This window comes from Oncorhynchus tshawytscha, linkage group LG29 (assembly GCF_018296145.1).
Source record: "Oncorhynchus tshawytscha isolate Ot180627B linkage group LG29, Otsh_v2.0, whole genome shotgun sequence".
Lineage (NCBI taxonomy): Eukaryota > Metazoa > Chordata > Actinopteri > Salmoniformes > Salmonidae > Oncorhynchus > Oncorhynchus tshawytscha.
This window is the reverse complement of record NC_056457.1, coordinates 1,595,560-1,618,889: the sequence shown is the minus strand read 5'-3', so window position 1 is coordinate 1,618,889 and position 23,330 is coordinate 1,595,560. Positions and strand designations below refer to the sequence as shown.

The following is a 23,330-nucleotide window of genomic DNA, read 5'->3' as shown; positions in this document are numbered from 1 at the left end:
TTTTCTATTGTGTTTCGTGGGTGATTATTTTCTGTTTTCTGTTGTGTGTCTGCACCAGCCAGAACTGTTTTCGGTCGATCTCTTTGTTAATTTTGTTATTTCCGTGTTTATTTGATAAATCAAATCAAATCAAATCTTATTTGTCACATACACATGGTTAGCAGATGTTAATGTGAGTGTAGCGAAATGCTTGTGCTTCTAGTTCCGACAATGCAGTAATAACCAACAAGTAATCTAACTAACAATTCCAAAACTACTGTCTTATACACAGTGTAAGGGGATAAAGAATATGTACATAAGGATATATGAATGAGTGATGGTACAGAGCAGCATAGGCAAGATACAGTAGATGGTATCGAGTACAGTATATACATATGAGACGAGTATGTAAACAAAGTGGCATAGTTAAAGTGGCTAGTGATACATGTATTACATAAGGATACAGTCGATGATATAGAGTACAGTATATACGTATGCATATGAGATGAATAATGTAGGGTAAGTAACATTATATAAGGTAGCATTGTTTAAAGTGGCTAGTGATATATTTACATCATTTCCCATCAATTCCCATTATTAAAGTGGCTGGAGTTGAGTCAGTGTCAGTGTGTTGGCAGCAGCCACTCAATGTTAGTGGTGGCTGTTTAACAGTCTGATGGCCTTGAGATAGAAGCTGTTTTTCAGTCTCTCGGTCCCAGCTTTGATGCACCTGTACTGACCTCGCCTTCTGGATGATAGCGGGGTGAACAGGCAGTGGCTCGGGTGGTTGATGTCCTTGATGATCTTTATGGCCTTCCTGTAACATCGGGTGGTGTAGGTGTCCTGGAGGGCAGGTAGTTTGCCCCGGTGATGCGTTGTGCAGACCTCACTACCCTCTGGAGAGCCTTACGGTTGAGGGCGGAGCAGTTGCCGTACCAGGCGGTGATACAGCCCGCCAGGATGCTCTCAATTGTGCATCTGTAGAAGTTTGTGAGTGCTTTTGGTGACAAGCCGAATTTCTTCAGCCTCCTGAGGTTGAAGAGGCGCTGCTGCGCCTTCTTCACGATGCTGTCTGTGTGAGTGGACCAATTCAGTTTGTCTGTGATGTGTATGCCGAGGAACTTAAAACTTGCTACCCTCTCCACTACTGTTCCATTGATGTGGATAGGGGGGTGTTCCCTCTGCTGTTTCCTGAAGTCCACAATCATCTCCTTAGTTTTGTTGACGTTGAGTGTGAGGTTATTTAAATATGGACACATACCACGCTGCACCTTGGTCCTCCTCTTCTTCCACCAACGACGGCCGTTACATAGGGCTATTCCAGGAGAGAAGCATTGATCGATCCTCTTGCTTTCTGAATGGCTATAAAATGGGGCACAGCTTTGGCAATGAACTGGCTCGGTAGTTTGAATGACAAGAGTGACGTGTATCCTAGCTCTGGTGTAATTTGATTCCATTGGATAAATTGATACCTTGCTGCACTGATGCATTCCAAATGTAAAAAACAGGCATAGAGAATAGTATAAATTAATTCACACAACAAACCCACAGACCTGTTAGTGGCAGTGTCTCAGATAAATATGCATGTTGATCAACAAAACAATATTTTGCAATTGGTGTGAAAGGTGTCATAAACAAGACAGGTGCTCAAATTTTCTATTTTTCTTTGTTTCTAAAAAATAAATATTTGACTTGGTGAGAAAGGGCCTTTACTGAAAATAGGCCTTTTACCAGGAGCATTTGATTCTTATTAGAGTCCAGACAGGCTACTTTAGGAACTTTTCTGAATGGACATACTGGCCTGCAGAGAAAACATGTGAACTCATACACACACACACCGGTAAAAGGACCCGTCAATCATAGCCACCAGAATATATTAGACACAAGCAAATATTTCTCCTCTCCTTAAATGTATAAAAAACCTAGGCCTACCTTAGGCTTTCTGAAACAAGGAGCAGCAAAGTTTCATCATGTTATAAAGAGTCCATGATACCCAACTGCGCGTTTTATCTTTTTGAATGTCCGGCTGTCCAGTCTTCAGTCAGCTCAGCTGTTTGTTCCACAACACAAAATTTGGTTCGTTTTTCCTCCTCTCCTCTTTCCTCCTCTCATCTCTCCTTATATCGGCTGTCTGATATAAACCAGGATTACTTTTACTTTGCTACTTTTGGGTTAAGTTTGTTGACTATAACTGCCAAAATAATAAAATCACTGAAATGTAAATGAGGGATACAATGTATATTGAAAGCATGCCCTATTAAGACACTTTATGTTGGTGTTTCCTTTATTTCGGCAGTTACCTCTAGATATTTCTTTATTAAAATAGTTATGGCGGTTATTTCATTTTCATGATGGTCTTCACCCATAATGATCGATTATATGGTTATACAAAAATCATCACAGCCCTAGAGAAATTTGCCAGTGTGTAAGGCTTATTATGTGAATCTCTTCCGCGTGGCAGGCTTATTTGGGTCAGTTGTAGCGATTAACAGGGAGGGGTGTGAGGAAGATGACAGGTCCTGTTGCTCAGTGCTCACTCATTTGTTTTGGGTTTCACAGACAATGTTTTTTTTATTGCAATAGGACACACACACAGTGCTGGAAAATTACCCAATTGTCTTACTAGAGTAAAAGTGAAGAAAATTACTCAAAGTGAAAGTCACCCAGTAAAATACTACTTGAGTAAAAGTCCAAAAGTATTTGGTTTTAAATATACTTAAGTATCAAAAGTAGTCAAAAGTTTGACCAGGGATGTCCTCTTGATGTGTTTGATTTGTACCATTTTCCTGTCCTGCTAAGCATTTGTAATGAGTACTCTTGGGTGTCAGGGAAAATGAATGGGGTAAAAAGTACAGTATTATCTTTAGGAATGTGGTGGAGTAAAAGTTATCCAAAACATAAATGGTAAAGTACAGATGCCCCCAAAAACTACTTAAGTAGTACTTTAAAGTATTTTTACTTAAGTACTTTACCCCACTGGACACACACACACACCGTGCAGACTGCTGTGTACCCAGTTTCATAAACAACTTTGTGGGAATCTATGCGGGAGCATGACATCGTTTGCTAGCAATGTTCTCTATAACAAAGTAAAGGAACTAACTAACAGTTGTCCTGAATTTTTTCAAAGGAAACTCCGAGCAACTAGTTAATGTCATTTGAATATTTGTTTCAGCCAGTGGCACATATGCTCAATTATGTGGAAACTGGAAAGTCCCTTGATGTCCATTTTCAGGCAGAGAGAACGATACAGTTACCTTATTCACATCCTGTGTGGTGTGTACACACTGTGTAATGGGATAACTAGTGGAGGGCCCGGGTGCATAGACCCGGGCCCTCCTTCCCCCCTACTGCCCCCCTCCTGCCCCCGTACTGGTCCTAGTAAATTAAAGCTATTGTCCCGGCCTGGCACCCTTTCTCTATCTTTGGCCCCTGGCTGCCCAGTAATCAGTAAGTAATGATGAATCCTCAGCAGGGCCATGGCCAGTTCTCTCTCCCTCACAGCAAGCCTGTGGAATGTGTTAATTGGTCCTGCTTGGAAATCTTTCAGAGGTTTGTTGCTGAATGAAACTTGTTAATTCATGACCAACTCTGCATCTTCTCTCTTAGGTCGTGTCTACACTTGACACTTACATGCAACATCTGCTATCAGAATACGAAGATCGCATTGAAAAGACAGGTCTAGACGCACAAAAATCGTTTTGTGGTCAGATTGTGTTCAGATCTGGCTTACCATTTCAGGAGGTGGTCAGGGATGCATTGTGTATGAATTTCTCCTTAGTCTGGACGCAACCAGGCTGCCGAAAGCGCGTACAGTGGGAGACGTCATCAGTACTCTTCTCTCAATTCTCCAGAAAACACATTCCTAGTGTGTGAGGAGCGTGTTTGTTGGCCTCATAATAATTAGAAAAACACTTTTTTGTTTGGCTAGAGTTATGCTAACCCGTTTGCAATCCTTTAGCGTTGCTTGCTGGCTAGCTACAGAGGTTAGCTGGCTTGTTAGCTATAGTAGTTAGCTACTGCCGTCAGTAGTTGTTGTGTTTTCATATTTAGCCTATTCCACCGTTTGTAGAATGCATATTGAATATAGCGCGGGTAAAGGAATCCGGACACACGGTAGACACATTTAATATAGGTGTAGATGCATGACTCATTCGTAATTCCATGATCAGAATACTAAAGCTGCATAAACTGTCAAGTCTAGACACAGCCTTGCTATTAGCCTACAACCTGTCTTGTTAACATCTTGTCACTCAGAGCCCTAAGTACAGCCTGTCAGCTGATGTTTAGCAACAACCCTTAGTCATAGGCCGACTACAGTCAGTATCTCTAAGCCAAAGCAACAGGAAGATGCTGTGCTGCCTGCAGGTCATTTTATTGAGTTGCTCTGGTACGCAACTGGAATGTCACACTAAAGGAAGACTTGTTTATCTGGAGAAGCTATCACCTCTGTGGAACTAGGCCTACCCTAACTGAAAAATCTTACCTGTTGTCATCACACAAAAGACAGTTATTTTTTAAAATATGTTTTTATTATTATATATTTGTTTACCCCTTATTCTCCCCAATTTTGTGATGTCCAATTGATAGTTACAGTCTTGTCTCATCGCTGCAACTCCTGTACGGACTCGGGAGAGGTGAAGGTCGAGAGCCATGTGTCCTCCGAAACACACCCCTGCCAAGCCGCACTGCTTATTGACAGACTGCTCGCTTAACCTAGAAGCCAGCCGCACCAATGTATCGGAGGAAACACCGTACAACTGGCGACCGAAGTCACACACAAGACAGTTCATGTGGTGCAGTGTGGCTTCTTGTTTGATATTGAATTTCTATCGCCACCACTCTATCCGCCTCTTTCTTTCTCAATTGTCTTTTCAATTGTCCAGGTCCCGCCCCTTGGACCTTGTCCTCTAAGGCATTTTGAGAAGGAGGACACAAGGAATTAAGGAAAAACAATTGAGAAAGAGCCAGGAAAGGGTTTTGGTTTTGGCTCTTTTTCCTCATTTCTCCTCCTAAGTCAGAACCAATATCCTAGAGGCCTATAATTGATAACTTGGTCCTAAGTACCATATTACGTATGGGGAATCATTATTATGGCATGACAGGGCACTTTTCAGGGGGCTCCTTTTCCACTTGTCAAAGTTAAAGGTAAATGAAAATAGTCTGGAAGGCCAAGGAAAAGTTATGATTATGTTATTATGAGAAGCACTAGAAGAAATACCCTGGCCTTGACATTCTAACACATTGGGAAAAGGAGTGTGGAGAGGACTGAAACAGGATTATCCTCCAGCTCTGATTGCAGTTGACACTAAAATGTGTGTGTGTTTGCGTGCGTGTGTGTGTGAAAGAGAGACACCACTGGCTATTAGAGTAATGTTATATGACTAAATGAACACAATGCAGTAACCCCTGGCTTAATGGGAAGACAGGCTAATGATTTTATTATGACTGCCTTGTGAAGATTCCCCACAAGGACACAGAAGGGCTGTGATTCTGAAGGAAACTTGACAAGAAGAGAACTATTCTCATAATGGAACACACGCACCCTCTCAAGTCTCAACCAACAACACACAAAACTCTACTAAGTGTGAACCTTTAGACTTTGCTTACCCAAACACGTGTGTGTGTGTGTCCTCTGCCCTCTTACCAGTACTTTTAATTTGGGCGCTGCTGAACCCTACCACCCTCTTATTTTCCACTGAGGTGTTCTACAGGGCCAGGGCATTTTGGCAGAGCAACAAACAAACATGCACGTACGCACGCACACACACAGGCGCACACATGCGCAGGTGGCGACATCACGGACACCGACATCTTACTCCTGGACAAGCTACACACCTTCTTCGCCTGCTTTGAGGATAACACTGTGCCAACGATGCGTCCCGCTCCCAAGGACTGTGGGCTCTTGTTCTCTGTGGCTGATGTGAGTAAGACATTTAAGCGTGTTAACCCTCGCAATGCTGCCGGCCCAGACGGCATCCCTAGCCGGGTCTTCAGAGCTTGCGCAGACCAGCTGGCTGGAATGTTTACGGACATATTCAATCTCTCCCTATCCCAGTCTGCTGTCCTCACTTGCTTCAAGATGTCCACCATTGTTCCTGTATCCACGAAAGCAAAGGCAACTGAACTAAATGACTATTGCCCCGTAGTACTCACTTCTGTCATCATGAAGTGCTTTGAGAGGCTAGTTAAGGATCATATCACCTCTAACCTACCTGGCACCCTAGACCCACTTTAATTTGCATACCGCCCCAATATATCCACAGACGATGCCATTACCATCACACTGCACACTGCCCTATCCCATCTGTTCAAGAGGAATACCCATGTAAGAATGCTGATCGTTGACTATAGCTCATCCTTCAACGCCGTAGTACCCTCCAAGTTCTTCATTAAGCTCGGGGCCCTGGTCTGAACCCGGCCCTGTGTAACTGGGTCCTGGACTTCCTGATGGGCCACCCCCAGGTGGTGAAGGTAGGAAACAACACCTCCACTTCACTGATCCTCAACACATGGGTTCCACAAGGGTGCATGCTCAGCCCCCTCCTGTACTCCCTGTTTACCCATGACTACGTGGCCACGCACGCCTCCAACTCAATCATCAAGTTTGCAGACGCAAACAATCGCAATAACATCTGCTAAATGTGTGTATGTGACCAATAAAATTTGAAATGCAGGCTAAGGCATCTTGGCAGATGACGTAGGATCAGATGAGCATTGGAGAGCTCAAATCCTGTCAGGTTATGCCTGCTAGGCTATGAACTCTCAATCTCTCGACTGAATTGTCAATCTCTCGACTGCATGGTGCAAAATCAGAGAATATTAACATATTGTGGGGTGGATAAATATGTATTTGTGTAATGTCTGTTGGTTTGTGTTTTTTTGTTTGTTTGTCCTGTCACTCAAAGTATAAACTTGATCACAAAAAAAGGTTATAGTGGATTAAGGCTGACACCAGGAGTCTGAGATGTGATGTCTTTAATGTGTTTGGTTAACTGCTTAGAATGTGGATGGAAGGACACTTGACTTGAACTGCACCTTTCTGTAGAAACACTAGTTAAGGATGTGATTAGTGTTGTCAACTTGTCACTTTTGATGCAGGTCTTATGTCACAGATTCAGTAGTAGAACTTTACACATGGTGTTGTTAGCTAGTTATACAGTAGCTGAGCATGTGCAATGTCTAGGCCTAGCCAGTCTGTCATTATTATGGTTTGTCTCCCTCCCCCCATCCACAGAGGTGTTCTGCAGCAGCAACTGCAGCAACAACAGTGACTCAGATACAAAGAGTGCTTCCCAAAAATCACACTATCTCCGATATTAGGCACTACTATTGACTATGGTCCCTGGTTAAAAGTAGTGCACTAAATAGTGAATATGGTCCCATTTGGGATGCAGAGAAGTTGAATTGAAAAAGGGTCTGGAGCAGTGGCTGGCTAGGGAGTAGGTTGACTTGATGGATGTGAAGCTCTTTTACTAATCAATTTGGGCTGAGTACACACACACACACACACACACACACACACACACACACACACACACACACACACACACACACACACACACACACACACACACACACACACACACACACACACAGTACATCAGTAGTGTTGTCATAAACAGAGGACTCCACTCATAGCTGGCAGCTTGATTGGCAGTGTGTTGCTATCTAGCCTATATGTTCATCGTTGTTATGCTGGTGAGGTTGTGTCTCTGTTTGACAATGAGAGTGTGGCCTGTGTGTGTGTGTGTTCAAAATAAGACCATACCATATCTATACAGATATTCTAGTCTTATTTGGAGTTTGACATTGTGTGGCTGATGCCTTCGGTATCCGTTTACTATGTTGTGTTGGAGGAGTGATTCGATGTCCAGCTGTGGCCTATGGGATTCTTGTTCTTGGAATGCTCTTTACTGACGCTATCGCTGTTGACAGCTGCCTGCAATCTGTCCATCGTGCCCCTTCCCTTCCCTTCCATTACCTATTAATGATTACAACACACAGTCACAGACCTCCATTCACTAGAGACAGGACAGGTGTAGGGTTTCACCTGATGAGGTAATGGTGAATGACTCAACACTATTCTCCATGGAAAACAAATCCTTCACTGAATGTTGTTCATGAATATCTTGGATGTTTTTGCGTAAGTAGCCTAGGCTATTTCTCTGTGTTTGTGTGTGTGTGTGTGTGTGTGTTTGTTCGTCTCTGTCTGTGTCCACACCTTTGTGGCAATGCCGCTGTGTGAGCGACATTGCCACAGAGGTGTGATGTGTGTACAGTACTGCATACAGTGAAGGACATGTCCACATCTGTGTGTGACAGAGAGAGACATTGCCAGTGTCTGGTCCCAGCTGTTGCAGTGTTGCAGGACAGTATGGTGTCATGGCTGGGTCAGAGAGGGTCAGCTGTTGCCCCCTGTGAGATCAGATGTCCAAGGAGGAGGGGGAGTGCTGCATGCTGCAGGTCCTAGAGACTAGCCTGGTTAAACCAGACTGATTGATTGATTGTGAGGGGAATTTCACGGTAACGGAATTGGACTGAGTCTCAGCTAGGGCTGGGCGATATATCGAGTTAATTGAAACAGATTTTTTGTAGCGTGAATTTTCATATGCCTGAATCGCAAGTATTTCATTTTTTTTGTTTGTTGCATTTATGGCTTGTTCTCAAGTTGTCTCTTTGGTCTCTTCTCCCTTGCTCTTTCTGTGCTGTGCATTGTGCACCTTCCCACACACACACCAAGCCCTTCCCCTCCCCTGCCACTCAACATACACTGTAGATTGACTTTTGCGCTCTGATAAAAAGCAGTCCCAAACCAAACATGGTTTGGTCCAACAGAATCGCTCATATAAACACCAAAACACATCGAGACATTATTTTACTGTAATATAGGAAAACTTTACCTCTCTAATGATACCCTCTTTATGTCTTAACTCCTAAAATTGCTTGCAGAGCAGACAATACTAAACAGTATATTTGTATACACTTGTAATGAGCTTAAAAATATTTATATAAGGAATTGGCAATGTGCATGTTTTTATAGAGGTAGGTAGACCACTTGATTTCAACATCTTAACCAGCTGTTCGGTCATCAACTTGATTTCAACATCTTAACCAGCTGTTCGGTCATCAACTTGATTTCAACATCTTAACCAGCTGTTCGGTCATCAACTTGATTTCAACATCTAAACCAGCTGTTCGGTCATCAACTTGATTTCAACATCTAAACCAGCTGTTCGGTCATCAACTTGATTTCAACATCTAAACCAGCTGTTCGGTCATCGGATTTCAACATCTAAACCAGCTGTTCGGTCATCAACTTGATTTCAACATCTAAACCAGCTGTTCGGTCATCAACTTGATTTCAACATCTAAACCAGCTGTTCGGTCATCAACTTGATTTCAACATCTAAACCAGCTGTTCGGTCATCAACTTGATTTCAACATCTTAACCAGCTGTTTGGTCATCAACTTGATTTCAACATCTAAACCAGCTGTTCGGTCTTCAATGCGGTCTTCAATGCGGTTGCACTGAAAATGTGTTTTATTTTTCATCGCCGTCCAAAATGTGCAAATTCTTTTTCTCTATTCATCGCTTTTAAAACGTTTTATGCTCCCTGGCTGTCTCGTGGTTATTAGTGAGCTGGACAGTCAAGAAACAGTATGAATGTAAGTCCATAATCATTTCTACACAGTTTAAGGTATATTGAGTTTGTTCCCCTCCCCCCGCAAAATTAAATGTATATGTTTGACACCCCTGATCTCAACAAAGTGAGCAGGCTAGCATGCTGTTCAAACAGGTGGAAAGACCCAACAGTTTAAACAGGTGTGTTCATAACAGCTCAACTGTTCTACTAGCTAATATAGATCCAAGTTGGCTAGACTTAAAGTTGAAAGATTAAGCTGGCCACTCATTAGCAAGTGGGCTTGTGCTTGACAGATTGTTTATGAGGCCCATGCTCATTTTCTATAATGCATTAATCTGCTACAAGAGCTTGGTCATTATTAGTAGATGTGCATTGTGTATGGTTCTGGTTAAACACTTTTTTCAAAGAAAGACTTGAAACCCAGATCAGTGATTACTGCAAAAAGTCAAGTTAAACTAGTTTGATAAAATAATGTAATTATTAGTGGGTGTTCTGTGGCTTCTTTTTTGTTGTTGTTGCCTAACAGTGGAGGCTGGTGATTTGAACAATTGAGGAGGATGGAAGACCCACGGTATAGGCGCGGAACGCACGGAGATGTCAAAGTGTTTCAAAGGGTAATTATTTTAACCTAAAACATTTGATAAATACATTTATAGTACAATATTATGGGGAATGGGAATGAGAGGGCTACTTACACCGTTTGTGATAGGGATCACAGCAGTGATTGAATGAGGGTATGAGGCATGAGTTGAGGTGTTCAGAAACTTGACTTCAGTGCAGGACAGGATTTGACTGGGAAGACAAACAATAACACTACACAGTTATACAAAAGACCTAAGAATGAGTTAGTCCAAGCAAGGAGTAAAATCATTGATATGTAATAATGTGTTTGTGTTTGTGATTGTGTTTGTGTATGTGACTGTGATTAACTCTACGTACAGTAATGAGAGAAAATTTATAGGGGTGCTCACAGTGCTTGGAGAGGAAACATTCAATGCGCCAGTGGATGTGCGTGCCCATGAGACTTGGCTTCAGTTCATGTCAGGAGAGAGTTGACAATGGTGTGGAGGTGTCATCGCCTCTTAATCAGGGAACAGGAGGGGACTTAGCTGTAAATACAAATAGTAGATACATTCCATTACAGCTGTGCCATTGTAGGTTTGAACAACAAGTTTCTCCATGAAGTTAAACACAGACTGCGCATCTCACCCACTTGACACATCAAAGTATCCCAAGAAACGTTCCTGAATAAAGCCCTGATCATCCACATACCTGACGATAACTGACAACTGCAAGCAGACTGGTGGCACCAGAGGTCCCAGAGTGGTGGGGCAATTTTTACTTCCTGGGCCCAAGTTTTTCCTTTTCTGTTAACCCGGTTAGGTTAAAACTCTGGATCCTTTAAGGTATGGCAGTGATTAATATGTTGTAAAAAGGTTTTATAAGGGCTATAAGGGACCATATTTTTCTAATCAGGTCACATGGTTGAAAAAAAACTGGACAAAACTCTGTCAAACTGCAGCAACCTTATACTTGTTCATATTAATTATATTTAGACTAGATTAGGAGGGGGATTTCCTCTACCCAATAGAACTCACGGGGCTGAGCTTGTTTTATGCATGTTTGCATCATGCAGGCCTATGCAACTGTAGGCCTTGTAAAACATTAACTCACACCTGTCATCGCTATTACGTTGATTGATTGATTCCAGTTATTAGTTTTGGATTGGAAACGTATAGGCAGCTAAGCCAGCCCAATTTTGAATATAAACCAAATTTGATCACATTCATATTTTCTCCTCACAAATTGACTACAAATACATAACGTTACCAATTAGTTACCCTGACCAAATGGACAGTGCACATAGGCTGTATGCATCTGCTCTTATTAGTAGCCTACAATTGATCAGACTGAAAAATGGTATCTCTGCCTCACGTCATTTAGAATGGTGAAAAAATAAAGAGCATCTACAAATGATTACTAACCCAAATGTGTCTATAATAGATAAAAATACAAAATATGTTACAACTTCCACCGGTCTCCCTTACTAATAGTGAGTGTACAACTTCAAATCATTTCCCCCACTTTTCCCTACCAGCAAATGAAGGAAGTTCTGACAAGCGTTTGAGGATATTTGTCAACTAAAGTAAAGGACAGTCATTTTACGAGTAAAGTAGGAAGCCCAGGTTTCGATAGGCGAAATATGTCTTGAAAGGAGTGTGGATATTTGGCCTGGCAAAGCGGTTTTATACGCTGACAATGGGAGCTGATAATTGAAGTTTTTACTCCGCTGGTCTCGGCTGGTCCTCATTGTCCGAGAGCGAGTCAAGGCCGAGTAAAAATGTATTCAAATTCAAATCTAAATCAAATCAAATCAAATGTATTTATATAGCCCTTCGTACATCAGCTGATATCTCAAACACAGAGACTAGACCGAGACACTCAATATGTGACTGAGACTGGTCTCGAATACTACAACACTGCATGGTTGTCTCTGAAAAATGTACAAAATGTCAAATGTAATGATATTGAACTCAAAAGATGTCCAACGATTGAACAGGGCAATAGCTGAGTTTATCTGTCTGAATCAAGTGCTATTCTGTGACTTTTGTTGCCATGGTATCGTTTTGGTATCGAGTATCGTGATACTAAACCTGGTATTTCTGTATCATTAAAACACTACACATGGGCTATTATTTTAATGAGCTCCACCGCCAAGCAAGACTAAATTTGGTTCGTCCAGATCGTCTATGTTTCAGAAGTTTGGACATCAAAGTACAGCACAGTACAGTACCATAGAGCACAGTAAAATGAGCGTATAGATCAGTAGAGTACAGTACATTACTGATTGCTTGTATAGATTAATATATTTTTATATACAGTGCCTTGCGAAAGTATTCGGCCCCCTTGAACTTTGCGACCTTTTGCCACATTTCAGGCTTCAAACATAAAGATATAAACTGTATTTTTTGTGAAGAATCAACAACAAGTGGGACACAATCATGAAGTGGAACGACATTTATTGGATATTTCAAACTTTTTTAACAAATCAAAAACTGAAAAATTGGGCGTGCAAAATTATTCAGCCCCTTTACTTTCAGTGCAGCAAACTCTCTCCAGAAGTTCAGTGAGGATCTCTGAATGATCCAATGTTGACCTAAATGACTAATGATGATAAATACAATCCACCTGTGTGTAATCAAGTCTCTGTATAAATGCACCTGCACTGTGATAGTCTCAGAGGTCCGTTAAAAGCGCAGAGAGCATCATGAAGAACAAGGAACACACCAGGCAGGTCCGAGATACTATTGTGAAGAAGTTTAAAGCCGGATTTGGATACAAAAAGATTTCCCAAGCTTTAAACATCCCAAGGAGCACTGTGCAAGCGATAATATTGAAATGGAAGGAGTATCAGACCACTGCAAATCTACCAAGACCTGGCCGTCCCTCTAAAGTTTCAGCTCATACAAGGAGAAGACTGATCAGAGATGCAGCCAAGAGGCCCATGATCACTCTGGATGAACTGCAGAGATCTACAGCTGAGGTGGGAGACTCTGTCCATAGGACAACAATCAGTTGTATCTTTCTTAAAGATATCCATAAAAAGTGTCGTTTAAAGTTTGCCACAAGCCACCTGGGAGACACACCAAACATGTGGAAGAAGGTGCTCTGGTCAGATGAAACCAAAATTGAACCTTTTGGCAACAATGCAAAACGTTATGTTTGGCGTAAAAGCAACACAGCTCATCACCCTGAACACATCATCCCCACTGTCAAACATGGTGGTGGCAGCATCATGGTTTGAGCCTACTTTTCTTCAGCAGGGACAGGGAAGATGGTTAAAATTGATGGGAAGATGGATGGAGCCAAATACAGGACCATTCTGGAAGAAAACCTGATGGAGTCTGCAAAAGACCTGAGACTGGGACGGAGATTTGTCTTCCAACAAGACAATGATCCAAAACATAAAGCAAAATCTACAATGGAATGGTTCAAAAATAAACATATCCAGGTGTTAGAATGGCCAAGTCAAAGTCCAGACCTGAATCCAATCGAGAATATGTGGAAAGAACTGAAAACTGCTGTTCACAAATGCTCTCCATCCAACCTCACTGAGCTCGAGCTGTTTTGCAAGGAGGAATGGGAAAAAATTTCAGTCTCTCGATGTGCAAAACTGATAGAGACATACCCCAAGCGACTTACAGCTGTAATCGCAGCAAAAGGTGGCGCTACAAAGTATTAACTTAAGGGGGCTGAATAATTTTGCACGCCCAATTTTTCAGTTTTTGATTTGTTAAAAAAGTTTGAAATATCCAATAAATGTCGTTCCACTTCATGATTGTGTCCCACTTGTTGTTGATTCTTCACAAAAAAATACAGTTTTATATCTTTATGTTTGAAGCCTGAAATGTGGCAAAAGGTCGCAAAGTTCAAGGGGGCCGAATACTTTCGCAAGGCACTGTATATTTTATTTTTACTGCTTTGCTGCTTATATGTTTTATAGTTATTGTATGGAGCTAAATGTAATGATTAAGATGAGAGACTGACCATATTTAACCCACTGCAGTATAGGCAAGGATGCTGAAGGAGGCTGGAGGCCCTACACAGGATGCCAGCCTGGTTAAACCAGGCTGAACATGATGAGTGCAACATTCAGTGTGGTTAAACCAGGCTACCTTGAGAAGCCCACTGCAGCCAAACAGGCTGGCCTTACATAAAATACCAACTCTAGCTAGGCTACCTTTAAGACAATGATTGTCTACTCCTAAACATCTGCTTTTTGGTATATTTGTGCATGATCTTCAATGGGGATAAGGAAGCTTTGGGAGTGTAGGTCTAGTACGAGTCTACTTGTTTGTTAGCTTGCTGGCATGTTGATTGCAGTCCCCGACAGGCTAGAATATTGAGCTTGGAGCTGGAGGATTAGGCTGCCTGTGAGTGGTTCAGGCTGTCGCAAATCAGATTCTGAGCCTCCTCCTGTGTGTCTTATTAAAGTTCAAGGAAAAGTCAGTGTGTTTGTGGCTAGCCTTTCACTTTCAACGGGCACATTCGGTGAGAAATTAGAATCCTTGACTTCTCTTCTTGCTCTTTGCAAAAGTCAGGCATTGATAAAAATGGTAACAGTGACCGTAATAAATAACCACTTTATTCTGCTATCGGGTTCACACAGTGTCTCTTTGTGTCCCTGAGGTACTTGCTGGCCCGGGAATTTAACAATGTTGTTTCTTATTGGACAGCAAAGGGCATTTGTTCAGTTCATAGGCATAGGACTGAATGGCTGCGTCTCAAATGACACCTATTCCCTTTATACTGCACTACCTTTGACCAGGATCCATAGGGCTCTGGTCAGAAGTAGTGCACTATATAGGGAATTGGGTGCCATTTGGGACACAGACCGAAAAGCCCATTCCCATGTTCGTTTAAGTCATCATGATGTAAAACCGTTTCTCACCCTTTACCTTTTTTTCCCATTTCATTTAATCTCAGACAATTCCCCTCAGACAGTAATTTAAAACATCCTCTATTGGGTGTAACCATAGTTTCTGAGAAACTCTGGATTCTCCCCTTGGAGCTGTGTGTCAGAGTATTGAGGATGCTCAATGGCTTGGAATCTTCCTGGTAGCATAAATAAGAGCTAATGGCTTTAGAGCCGTCCTCCCAGGCTGATTTAGATCCAGGCTGGAGCTAAGACAGAGGGCTTTGCTACATGCATTGAATGGATGAGAAGGAAGACTAAGTGGAAGTGGCATCTATGGGTGGCATGGTATGTTGTTATGGTACTTGAGAAAGGGACGTTTTAGACACAGCCTTTAGCTGTCTATGGTCTCATAGAGTTATATGTGTGGTCATGCATTCGTTGATTGGGTGAGGATGACGGAGGATGAAGTGGCATCCATGGTTGGCATGTTGTTATGGTCCTTGAGAAAAGGGAAGTTGTACTCCTTCTAAGCTTCCCTGGAGATGGAGGTTTGAGGTCTCAGACACTATTCTCTGGAGTGAATTATTCATTGTGTGTTTAGTAGGCGAGTATTTATGTGGTTGTCGGTTGGGCTCATAAGGTAGTGTTATGTAGTAGGTACTGTAGGTAAGAGTTATTCAGTATTCTCTGGAGTGAAATATTCATTGTCCCCCTGGATCCCCGATAAGCAAACCCTCTGTCCCCAGGGACACACACACACACATCCAAAACGGTCTGCACACTCATACTTTCATGTTAAGGCACATACCTAGGCCTTTTCTAATATGGGCAAAAGTCCATTCTCCATGTCTCTCCTCCACTCACAGTAGTGAGTGCATATAGTTTCCTCCGTGACTAGAAAACCTATAAGTGGTCGAGGAGATGTCAGGTTGTTAGTAGGCGAACAGAAGAGAGGATAGTTATGTGTATCCTGCCGGAGTCCGTCGCGAAAGAGTTTTAAAATCTGCTACACCCCCTTTGAATCGGCTTTAGTTGTGTCGGAGGAGAAAAGCATGCACATGTTTAAAACGGTAAGTAGCATATAGTTTTTATCTATAGAATGTCTGGCACAACTAACTTAATTTGTTTTCATCACTTTACACATTTATTTTGGAATTCAGCCCTGTAAAGTCGAGTGGAGGAGTATTATTTTATACAACCGCATTCCACGTTTCCTCCCCTTGCCGCCTCTCCTCGATTACCTTTGACCTATTCAAAAGGAGGCGAGTATTATTTTTTTGCTACTGTAGGTAGTGTTAGCTAGCGCTAGTCGTCTGTACCTGCACCAAAATTGTTTATCCTATTGCTTATTCTCCATCTTCTTTGAAATTGCGAGCCAACATGTTTTCAGCAATTTTTTTCACCCTGATTGATCAAAATAAGTTTTCTTATGCTCTCCCGTCTCTCTGCAGCAGACATGTAGTGAACAATATGTTTGGAACAACAAATGGAAATAAAATCGCAGTATAGAATCGCAATACATATACTGTAGAATCGGGAGAATCGTAATGCATATCATATCGGTATGTAAGTATTGTGATATCTTATCGTAAGGTCCCCAGCCCTATCATCTGAACACTGTGTGGGATGCTGACTTACCCCCATTGAAAATAAAATCCTCAAAAGTCATCCATGGGAAAGAACTGGACCTACCTTTCCCCAAAATACCTCTGTGACTGACTTTCATCATGTGACCCATGTGTCAGGACAGAAAAAGGGTTGTGTGAGTGAATATCAAAGAGAGAGATTGAACGAAGGAGCCTGTGAAAGTGTTGTTTTCTTTCTACGAGTAGACCTCATTTGACTGGCAGTTACTGGAGTCTAGTTTTCTATGGGCCTCTTTCACCCAACAGGTGTCTGTCTGTATGTTGTCATTGCTAAGAAGCTTAGCTACTGGATTAGTTCAAGCTACAAGTAGTAGGCCTATTTGGTGGCACAATAAGAGACCTAGAGGGGACCAAAATATAGTAACGGCTCTTTCTTTGAGAATGGTCCAATAAGCTGTTACACCTTGGCGTAGAGGCTTAGGCTCTTATCAACTCTTATCCAGAGCGACTTACAGTAAGTAGTGAGTGCATATCTGAAATCCGGATAGATAACTTTTGAAAAACTGGACCCTGACGAAGACTAACATATGTTCTCTGTTATATGAGTGAGTTGTCTTGATCCCTGGCTGACCAGGGATCATGTGTGTGCTGACAGTTATTCAAAGCCTACACTTCATCAGGATGTAACTTTTCAGCGCCACTATTTTTGCCCTGTAATCTTAGTAGAATTGTTTACCTATTTACCTTGTCGGCTTGTTCTTGTGTGTTCTATGCAAGATACATTTTCCTCTCAAGGCACGTTGCGCGAGAGAGCCATAGGAGGGAGAGAGCCATAGGAGGGAGAGAGCCATAGGAGGGAGAGAGCCATAGGAGGGAGAGAGCCATAGGAGGGAGAGAGCCATAGGAGGGAGAGAGCCATAGGAGGGAGAGAGCCATAGGAGGGAGAGAGCCATAGGAGGGAAACGTGTATTTGTCTTAAAAGGGCAATAACATATGTTGTAATAGAAAAATATACATATTTCTTTGAGTGAATAATAATAATTTATGAATCCATATTTATAATAAAATAATAATTATTCATAATAATAACAATCAGGATGTTTTGTCCATTGGGGTAAATGCAGATGGACAAACCCCATGCTTCAGCCTATATTCATTTCGTAGCCATTATGCTTTATCAATTGGGATACAGGTGATAATGCTTATTGCTCATAGCACATCTGATAATGTAGCCCATGTGTAGGCTATATGCCTGGTCCATATGTTAAAATAATTGTACATTTTTTTGCAATATGTTATTGGGACCCTTTCTGGAGGTGGAAATTATATTTTAATACAGTTTGGAGTAGAATGTCCTTTTAAAAAGCCAGCAGGGCTGAGCATCTCAGTAGTCTACATAGTAATTCTCTAACATAGTCATTCTCTACATAGTAAGTCTCCCAGGAAGGACACCAGACCCCATAAAAGCAAGGAGACTGGAATTGGTAAAACCTTCAATTTAATACATGTACAAAATTCTTTCTTGCTTTCCCTAAAAGCATGAGGGCCTTGACTTTCTTACATGAAAGGATAGGTTAACTTGGCCCCAGACAATCGATCTGAGATCGACTTCAATTTCAGTCATGGGATTTTTTGTTGCTTTAACCCTTGTGTGTGTATGTGTGTGTGTGCGTGCGTGTGACAGAGAAAGAGAGCCCTACACCCACAAGTCCAGCCCTCTCAGGTGCTGCTCTCTGAGTGAGGGTGGTGACAGCAGATGTGTCTCTCTCACTGGGGGGCCTGTCCTATTGACTGTGTGACCTCATCAGGTGGTGCCAGTGGAGATGGCCACCAGTAATCTCATCCGCTACCAGGGTTCTATTGTCATTCAAAGCAGGTGAGGTGAGGTGGGCAGTAGGGCACAGACAGAGCTGAGTGAGGGAAGCAAGGGGCTGAGGGGGGGGGGACACCTTGGCTTAGCTTCAAACCAGCTGAGTTGTTAATGCCGTCGAACGAATGGCCATTCTGGAACTTTTAGGCCACTCTCATATCGAACACCTCTATCTCTGCTGTCTCTCTCCTTCCGTTCTCCTCCCTCAGTCCACTCGTTCAGTCCCTTCCCATGCAGAGAGTGCAGGTCTTTGTGGAGTTCTAACCCATAGTACTATGGCTGGGGGAGTTGAGGCCACATTCTTTATCATGCCGCATTCCACTGTCTCTCTCACACACACACACACACACACACACACACACACACACACACACACACACACACACACTTACACATACACACACTTCTGTTTCAGAGATCACCTCTCCATGGCACAGACGCAATTCAATTTCATTAATGCATGGCGGCATGGCATGGCAGACTTATCTTGGGAAACCAGTGCCCGGATGGACGAAGTGGGGGCTAAAAAACACTTCAGTTTATTACAAAAGCTCATTAAGGAGAAAGGGTTCTTTCTACACTGCTAGCCCCAAGCAGACAGACAGGTCACATATCCAGGGTGGCTAAATACAACCATGCCAGCCAGAAGAGGAGCTCTAGCCTCTCTCTCTAGCATCCTTTTCTAATCTCCATAGCATGCTAGCAGATACCTAAAGACTTGTAGTCATTGCACTACGCTAATTAGCATTGGCTCGCAAAACTACTTCTAATAGGCTTGTCACGATACCAACATTTTACAAACGATACGATACCAGGCCAAGTATCTTGATACCGAGTAGTATCTCAATAACACGGGGGAAATAAATCGGAGGCCTAGCATCGTGTTCGCCCCTTCCCCTGGACGCCATCACGTTTTTGAAATGTTCTCCACTGTTCATTTGTTAGTATTTGCAAAGGCCTACCTGTGATTTCACTGGAGGAATGGGAGGAAGGAACATGCATCAGTGGAGGCTGCTGAAGGGAGGACGGCTCATAATAATGGAACGGCACAACTGGAATGGCATCAACACACACGCTCTCTACCACAAACACGCACGCACTGCTCCCAACTTTTAAAACGTCAGGCGCCAAACAGAATTTAAGGAGCACAATAAATAAAGGTTTGGTGTAGTTTTGGCTTCAATTAGGCCTATATAAATCCTACCTTTTTTGAAGCACTTCTCATGAGTAGCACACCCTTTCCCGTTCTTCCTGTGCCAATAAAATGTGCCTAAACTTACTGTCAAGTTACCAGGCTGTTAGCTAGCTAGGCACCATGACTGAACAACGTTGTTTGTTATCAAACCAATAATTAGCGACCCGGGCATTAGTTTAAAATGGCCTGCGACCTGGTTTGTGTAATTATATCAAATGCGAGTGGAAAAAAAGGCATCTCCGGGAATATGGGTCATATTAGTTTTTAAACGTTTAGGCCAGAGACATGCCATTTTCCTTTGCTGTGAAGCTGCAGGCATATCTGTAGCTGAGTGGTGCTCCATTTTCCCTATCTGACACCCAGGGGCTGCATGACAGTGAACTTGCAACGTCTACTCCGACTGGTCTTTGCTCTTGATTATAACCAGACCCTGATGAGTCTTCTGTTAGATTTATACATTTGTTACATTGGATCAGCGCGGAACTAGCAGTGTTGATATAATGTATGATTACACCTGCCACAAGTAATATGAGCATGAAAGTGAAGTGGATATCATTGGACCTCTAGTGGCTGTTGCTTCAATTCAACTGAATTTATAAACTAAACTGACTTTATAAACATTTTATAACAGGCATGTAAGTCAGTAGTATCATATGAAAGGGTACTAAGGTATTCAAAAATGTTGGTATCGTGGCATTTTGGTACCGTGATATTACGGTACCGATATACCGTGCAACACTAACTTCTAGCTTCTGTCATACACAGACACAGACATGAAAATGGTATCCACGAGCTCATCTGACTTTGGGAAGTAGATAAAACGCCTCGTTGCCAAATCCTAAAGTATTCCCTTAATAGGAAGCGGAGTGATTCGGAGAGTCATAGCTTGCTCTATCCATCATCAGCTGCGTAGTCTCTCTCATCATGCAGAAGGCAGCACAGGAATGAGTTGCAGAGAATGTATTTCATGGTCTACTCTTGACCACGCTGTATTGTTTCTGTGTGCAGTCACTCCCATCTAGTGGTGATCAGTGGTAAATGCAGTTGAGGATATTTTCGGGATGACTTTTGTTCCCATATATGAATTGCACTTCCTCAGAAATGTTTATAGTAACTCCCGTCTATCTCATCTGTATGCAATGTGTAAAATAATTGAATTCTCTCTCTCTCTCTCACAATTCAATTTAAGGGCTTTATTGTCATGGGAAACATATTTTAACATTGCCAAAGCAAGTGAAGTAGATAATAAACAATAAAAATGAACAGTAAACATTACATTCACAGAAGTTCCAAAAGAATAAAGACATTTCAAATGTCATATTATGTCTGTATATCTCTCTCTGACAGGCTCTATAAGGCGGTAGAGGGAAGTGAAGGGGTGGAGCTTTATGAGCTTTCTGGAACACTAACTGAAGGAACCAGAGTAACAGGTCTGATTAGGTGAGTTGCTGCTACCCTCTCTGGGTGTGTCTTTGACTTAGTGTGTGCCTGTTTGTATGTGCTTCCTGTGTATGTGTGTGTATGGAAGAGAGCTCAGGTAAGCCCTTTGTATTGTCTGTTAATCGTGGCTTAGTGTGTATCTCCTTTCCTGTGACTTGCTTTCTTTTGTACATAGTAGGCCTAACTGGCTGACTAAGTGTTTGCTGAAATGGTATTATGTCTGTATGATATGCGCCTACTGATTGCTAGTAATTCTAGAAGCCTTATTCGGCTGCATCTCAAGTGGCACCCTAGTATTCCCTTTAGTTCACAACTTTTGACCAGAGCCCTATAGGCTTTGCTCAAAAGTAGTGTACTATATAGGGAATAGGTTGCCATTTGGGACCGAGCCAGAGACTGACTCACCAGATGGCCCAGCTGTTGTCTTCTGCGATAGTTGAACTTTGATCTTCACTCTAGAACCTCAGCTCATATCCTAGCCTGACCCGGAACAGAACACCTGCCTTCAGACTGGAAGATCTCTGTCTCGGTCTCTCTCTCTCCTGCTTTCTCTCTCCCGCTATCTGTCTATCTCTATCTCTATCAACTGTAATGTGTAAAAGACAGACTGCCTGAAGGGCTTACAGAAAATGTAACATGTCAAATTAATTTTGTTTCCATCACTTTTTATTGAAACAAGGCAGGGAAACTTTTAATAGAGTCTTTAATGCATTAAAAGGGCTTGGTCCGTGTATTAATGTGTTGCGTGGAGGGAAGACCCTGCTGTGCACATAAAATGACCTCAACGTTCCTGGGGCAGACACTGGAAAGATGGGTTCATATACTGTACACACACACACACACACACACACACACACACACACACACACACACACACACACACACACACACACACACGTGTAGCCTAGTCGTTAAGAGCGTTGCTGGTTCAAATCTCAGAGCAGCCTAGGTGAAAACTGTTGATGGGCCCTTGAGCAAGGCACTTAACCCTGATTGCTCCTGTAAGTCGCTCTGAATAAGTGCATCTGCTAAAATGTCAAAGAAAAAAGCACACACGCACGCACACATAAATACACACACGCGCACACACACACTTTATGTGGAAAGACTAGCCTCACATGAGAAGCATATGGCCCTGGTCTGGCTCTGTACTGATCCTGAGCTGTTCAAACACCGCACCTTCACCTTGACCTCTCAATCGACCACACGCTGAAATCTTTTGGAACTCCATCCGATGCCTGTTAAGTCAGAGGTTCAGCCATTCAGGCGAAGGTTCCTGTGGTGCAGATATAGCAGCCTGCTTAGTTCCTCTGTTTAAGGTTAAGGCATCCAGTCATATCCAATCCATACTCAAACCTTCTGAGGTATTTGAAAGAGATTTGGTCATCTCCGTGTAAATGGGACCAAGAACACTAACATGTGAAGTTTATAGGAGCATGTCAAATGAAAGCTATATCTATATTTCTTTGAAAATAAGGCATGTATACATTTCTCAACCATCTTCCATCTTGATTTCATGTCAAACAGATGGAAAAGGGGTCTTAGAAAAATACCTCTGTCAACTAGAGGTGGAGTGAGCACTTTGGGGTAGAGGTCAGATGAAGTGAGGAAGAACAGATATCACTAAGGTTCTTTCTAGCAACAGAAATACATTGGCTGTTCAGATGTGTAGGAGGTGACTCAGCCTAGGAGATATGGTTAAATATCAGTGCTTGTGTGAAAATGTCTTTGTCTGAATGCTGCTGTGAAGAATTAAACTTGGTTAAGCTTTCATAGTGTCCGTTGATTTTTTTACTCTGAGAATTAGAACCTAACAACACTAACCACAAAACCTTACACCAAGCCACTAAAACAGTATCCATCTCTTGCAAAAGCAAACAATTATTGCAAAACTCTTGTGTTTTTGCGTCAATACAGTACACACAAACCATCATTTGAATAAGCACACGAAGCACCAACTACACAAAGATAGTATAAATGAAAAACACTTGTGGCTTTTGCTTTATCTGTGTGCAGGGCATAGCAGTTTGCAATAAAGTTTTGTCATACATGTAGTAAACACACATACACACAGATATCCAAATGTGTAAAATATGTATGTGTATTCTGAACATAACAAATAAGTGAAAAATGTTAGAACATTTTGAGAGAAAAAAATCTAACACTCAAACAACAAAAGCGCAGTAGAAGAAAA

At 42.2% G+C, this 23,330-nt stretch overlaps 1 protein-coding gene across 2 annotated transcripts in view; it reads left to right on the top strand.

Annotated features, from left to right (window-relative positions):
• Nucleotides 1–23,330, top strand: part of mpp7a (membrane palmitoylated protein 7a) — a 261,584-nt gene that overhangs the window by 32,355 nt on the left and 205,899 nt on the right. For both annotated transcript variants that reach the window (XM_042308490.1, XM_024393190.2), the window contains exon 2: nucleotides 21,044–21,136. The gene's annotated coding sequence lies outside the window, so the exon portion shown is untranslated. The remainder of the gene's footprint in view (nucleotides 1–21,043; nucleotides 21,137–23,330) is intronic.